Below are 6,226 nucleotides of genomic sequence, written 5' to 3'. Positions count from 1 at the left end.
TAGCTCAGATTTATAAATAAAAAACTTGTTGATTCCGAAGAATTCCATGAAATTTATAGAAATTAAGAAAAACACAAAATATTATTATTGGTAATCAAATATCCTTTTACAATACCAAAGGCATCTATAGAGGCAGCATAAAAGCATAACAAGAAATAAATTAAAAATAATAAAAAGGAAAAAATCTCCTAGTTTCCTAATCTTCTAATTTCTAAATTAAACTAGCCACTAACAACTTAAAATATATGATATCAAATATAACATCTCCTTATTTCCTAATTAAAACTATTTCAAATTTAAATGCCAACCATTAATATTTTGCTGTAAATAACATAAAATACAGTAAATCAAATATATGATATTTTCTTGCTACATCATTCTTCCTCGCTTGTAAAAAACTCTTCGTCTAATTGAAATCTTCCATTTCAAGTAAGAAAATATTTGGAATAATTCAATTGTGTTGACTTGTGGCATTGTAGAACCCACAAGTAGGAACAAATTTGAAATTACAATTTTTGAGCTCCATATAAGTCGCCATAGAAAACAAATTATTCAAATTCCTCTAATAATAAGTTTTAATCTCAAGAAAATTAATATTAGATGAAAACTGATATTCTCCAACATGCTTCTCATCTAAAATTAGATCAAAATCAAAATCAATGGGTTTTTTTCCTTTTTAAAAGTAAAAACCTAAAAAAAAAAAAAATTTCTGATTTCTTAGTCGGATCCACTCAAGTGGGGTAACGCGAAAAAGATCCATCTATTGCTGCAATTGTGTGATTTTATCATGTTCATCATACACCAATTCATCACAAGTATTAAGGCCTTTTCGAGGTGGCATCTCTCTATACTGCAAGGAATGCTGATCAAGCTCTGATACCAGCTGATCTATGTAGCATGAAAGATTGAAAGAAACAATAAATCACTTAGATATATCAACAATAATCTAAATCTATTGATTCACTCACGAATAACCCATATTTAGTAATCAAAGACTTGTTGATTCTGTAGAACACCAAGAAATTGAGAAAAAACTCAAAATATTATTATTCATAATCAACTATCCTTTTACAATCACGAAAGGCATTTCTATATAGGCATTTATATATAGGCAACTTAAAAGCATAAAAAGGAATAAATCAAAAATAATAAAAAAGGACAAGATTGATGGAATTTGGTGTAGGTTTATGTTGTTGTACCCTAGAGCACAATCATTCAAGGTGTTAGTCAAGAATGATTGTTGTTGGTTCTTGGTTCTTGGTTCTTGATTTTGTTTTTTTTTTTGGGGTTTGTTTAGGTTTTGTTTCTGGTTTTAATGGAGGTTTAGGGTTCTTGAGAAGGTTGTTAGCTTTTGGGAAGAAGAAGAAACCAAAATGTAGTAGATGAGAGAAAGAGAGCCAAAAATGTTGTTTTTCAAAATCTGTTTTTGAATATTTTCTTTCTCAACGTTTTTCATTACAATTTTCATACTTTTAAATACATCAAAAAGACAATAAGGCATGCTGCCATATTGAGCAATAAATACAAAAGCATTAAAAGTAACCAACCAAGCCAAACTACCTCAACTAACTCTAATCAATGTGCTGGGCATGCAAGAAACCTTCTTTAATGGGCAGTTCAGCTTGTCTAAGGCATTTGAATTTGAAAACCAGCTCCATTTGACTTGAAAATTGGAGGAAAGCCTTTTTGAATATTAAACTATGTTATAGCCAAAAACCAGATAAAAAAAAGTCCATTTACCCATTCAAAAGTAATCAAACCCGAGGCAGTTTTGCCCAGTTTTCTGGGCAACAACACTGCACAAGGGTCAGATTGTTTTGGGCTTAACTTAGCCTTCCCAGCTCCAAATTGGGCCATTCTTTTTGCTTATTCTTCCTCTGCATATATAGTTTATCATATCCAAAATTCAGGTCCAAATCCCAAACCTACGTCAAACAGAATCCAAGGAAGTGGACTTATGTTGCTGGAAATACAATTCCAGCAACTAGACAAAAAAGGCCTTAAGCTAGATAATGAGCTTAGGGCATTACAAAAAGGATATTGTTCTTAAACATTACAAGATAAAATAAAATGCATAAACATAAATAATGTTTGGTCTTTGATGTTGCAAAACAAAGAGTGCAAGTGTAACCGAACTACCTTGCACATTGTGGCAAGATCACCACATTTCAACACTCCTCCTTGGTGTTCTTGCTTGAAATATTTAGAAGCTTCCTCAAGGTCTCAAATCTTGCTTTTGTAAGTGGCTTGGTGAAGAAATCTGCAAGGTTATCTTCGGTCTTGATATATTCCAAGCTTACTTCTCCATTTTCTTGAAACTCCCTCAAAGAGTGATACTTCACCGGTATGTGTTTTGTCGTTCCATGTTGAACGGGGTTCTTGGCTATTGATATGGCTGAAGTGTTGTCACATTTGATGATGGTTGAACCCTCTTGAGGATAACTAAGGTCCTCCAATAATCTCCTAAGCCAAATGCATTGATTTGCACATGAAGAGCAAGCAATGTACTCGGCTTCGGCGGTGCTTTGAGCGGTTGTTGCTTGCTTCTTTGTATTCCATGAGAATGGTCCACTACCAAGTGAGAAAAGATACCCCGAAGTGCTCTTCATATCATCCAAGCATCCAGCCCAATCACTATCCGAGTAGGCCATTAATCTCATCACATCTTGCCTATCATACCAAACTCCAAAGTCTTGTGTTCCTTTTAAGTATCTAAGAATTCTTTTGGCACCTACAAAATGGTTTTGGGATGGTGCTTGCATATATCTAGACAAAACACATGTGGCATGCATAATATCCGGTCTTGATGAACATACATAGAGCAAACTTCCTATCATGCTTCTATATAGGGTTGGGTTTACCTTTGGTGTGCCATCCTCCTTGTATTTGTCTCCTTGGCTCATTGGTGTTGACATTGGCTTGCATTCATCAAGGTTGAACTTTTTCCTCTCACAAACACCATTTTGTTGTGGTGTGTATGGTGTTGTGAATTGATGCACCATTCCATTTTCTTTGCAAAAATCCTCCATAGCCAAGCTTGTATATTCTCCACCATTGTCGGTTTTCAAGCACTTCATCTTTGCATTGCTTTGGGTTTCCACCATCTTCTTGAATTCCATGAACTTCTCAAGCATTTGTGACTTGGTTGTTAGAAAATATACCCAACACATCCTTGAGTAGTCATCAATGAAGGTTAGGAAGTACTTACATCCTCCAATTGATGACAAACTCATTGGTCCACACACATCCGAATGGACTAGCTCAAGCTTCTCCTTAGCTCTCCATGAACCGGCTTTAGGGAATGGAAGCCGTGTGGATTTCCCTAGTTGGCATACATCACATAGGCTTTTCATCTCCTCAATCTTTGGCATGTCCTTCACAATGGCATTGGTGTTTTTCATGGCACCATAGCTAGAATGCCCAAGCCTTTTATGCCAAAGTTGAGAAATGGACTCCACTTTGGTTTTTAAGGCTTGTTCATTCTTAAATAGGTCCAATCTATAGCTTTTGTCCTTCAATGGTACCTTAAACAGCTCATTACCACAAGTATCATATATGATACATCCATCTTTTGCAAAATTTAAAGCAAAGCCTCTTTCTACCAATTGTGCTACACTAAGCAAGTTTTCACACAAACTAGGAACATATAGCACATCTTTTATAATTTTGGTACCTTCCTTGGTGTTCAAGCACACATCTCCTTTGCCTTCTACTTTCATGAACCGGCCATCACCAATCTTCACTTTGGTTTTGTAGTTTCGGTCAAGCTCCATAAAGCCATCCTTTTGGAAACTCATGTGGTGTGAGTAACCACTATCCACAAGCCAACCGAGACCACTACTTGTGGCTTTAAGGCATGTGGCCACAAATAGGTTCTCGGCTTCTTCATTAACCACATTGGCTTGTTGTCTCCTTTGCTTGCATACTTTGGCAATGTGGCCTTTTCCTCCACATCTTTCACAAGATGCATCCGGCCTCCAAAAACACTTGGATGGTGGATGTCCAAGCTTCTTGCAATGAGGGCAAGGTAGATGCCCTCCTCGGTTTTGATGGCTTTGTTGTTGTTGTTGTTGATTCCATCCACTTTTGTTGTTGTTTGTGTTGTTGTTGGTTGTAAAACCGGTTTGGTTGGTGTTGTTGCTCTTCCTTCCTTTATTCTTCTTTTTGTTGCCGTGGCCACCATAGAATGCACTCTCTATGGTCTCCTCCTTTCTAATGGCTCTCCTTTGTTCGGTTGCTTGAAGAGCATTGATGAGCTCACTCAAGGTTATTTCACTAAGATTTCTAGATTCTTCAAGGGAGGAAATCTTAGCTTCAAACCTTTCGGGTAAGCTCACCAATACTTTCTCTACTATCCTTTGATCGGTTAATTGCTTACCAAGGACCCGAATTTGATTTACCACTTTGAGCATCCTTTCCATGAAATCCTTGACAAGCTCATTCTCCTTCATCTTCAAGGTCTCAAACTCTCTTCTTAGGTTTAAAACTTGCATTTGCCGAGTTCTAGTATTTCCATGGAACTCCTCTTGAAGCTTTATCCAAACCTCTCTAGCACTTGTGCATGACATTATCCTTGTAAAAATGGAATCACTCATGGAGGAGTGCCAGGCAGTGAGGGCCTTGAACCCCTTGGCAACTTCGTCCTCATGTGCATTTCTTTGTGCTTGGGTTGCATTAGCTCTCAACTCCTCCACTACATAACCTTCTTCTATGACTTCCCATAAACCAAAGGCTTGAAGGTAGGCTTTCATTTTTATACTCCAAATGGAATAGTTTTGGCCTTCAAACTTAGGTGGTGTTGGGGTTGCAAAGGATTGTGAGGCCATTTGAAAAAATGGTTTTTGAAAAGTTTTGAAAAATGGACACAAGAACAAGCTTTCGGGTGGTGGTGTTTTGGTGAGTTTCAACTAGTCTTTTTGGGAGGTTTTGGTTTCGGTTGGAAGGCTTTAGGTGGGGGATCCTCTCACAAAAAAATGGTCTAGGTTGAAAGCTCACAAGGTCCTAAGAAATTACACTAGGCTCTGATACCATGGTGGAATTTGGTATAGGTTTATGTTGTTGTACCCTAGAGCACAATCATTCAAGGTGTTAGTCAAGAATGATTGTTGTTGGTTCTTGGTTCTTGGTTCTTGATTTTGTTTTTTTTTTTTGTGGTTTGTTTAGGTTTTGTTTCTGGTTTTAATGGAGGTTTAGGGTTCTTGAGAAGGTTGTTAGCTTTTGGGAAGAAGAAGAAACCAAAATGTAGTAGATGAGAGAAAGAGAGCCAAAAATGTTGTTTTTCAAAATCTGTTTTTGAATATTTTCTTTCTCAACGTTTTTCATTACAATTTTCATACTTTTAAATACATCAAAAAGACAATAAGGCATGCTGCCATATTGAGCAATAAATACACAAGCATTAAAAGTAACCAACCAAGCCAAACTACCTCAACTAACTCTAATCAATGTGCTGGGCATGCAAGAAACCTTCTTTAATGGGCAGTTCAGCTTGTCTAAGGCATTTGAATTTGAAAACCAGCTCCATTTGACTTGAAAATTGGAGGGAAGCCTTTTTGAATATTAAACTATGTTCTAGCCAAAAACCAGATAAAACAAAGTCCATTTACCCATTCAAAAGTAATCAAACCCGAGGCAGTTGTGCCCAGTTTTCTGGGCAACAACACTGCACAAGGGTCAGATTGTTTTGGGCTTAACTTAGCCTTCCCAGCTCCAAATTGGGCCATTCTTTTTGCTGCTTCTTCCTCTGCATATCTAGTTTATTATATCCAAAATTTAGGTCCAAATCCCAAACCTACTTCAAACAGAATCCAAGGAAGTGGACTTATGTTGCTGGAAATATAATTCCAGCAACTAGACAAAAAAGGCCATAAGCTAGATAATGAGCTTAGGGCATTACAAAAAGGATATTGTTCTTAAACATTACAAGATAAAATAAAATGCATAAACATAAATAATGTTTGGTCTTTGATGTTGCAAAACAAAGAGTGCAAGTGTAACCGAACTACCTTGCACATTGTGGCAAGATCACCACATTTCAACAAAGATCTCCTAATTTCCTAATTAAACTAGCCACTAATAAATTAAAATAAATGAGATCAAATATAATATCTCATTATTTCCTAATTAAAACTATTTCAAATCTAAATACTTACAAATAATATTTTACTATAAATGACATAAAATACATTAAATTAAATATATAATATTTTCCTGCTACATCAACATG

The sequence above is a fragment of the Ziziphus jujuba genome, chromosome 10 (assembly GCF_031755915.1).
Source record: "Ziziphus jujuba cultivar Dongzao chromosome 10, ASM3175591v1".
Classification (NCBI taxonomy): domain Eukaryota; kingdom Viridiplantae; phylum Streptophyta; class Magnoliopsida; order Rosales; family Rhamnaceae; genus Ziziphus; species Ziziphus jujuba.
The sequence above is the reverse complement of the archived record's forward strand: the minus strand, read 5'-3'. Positions refer to the sequence as shown.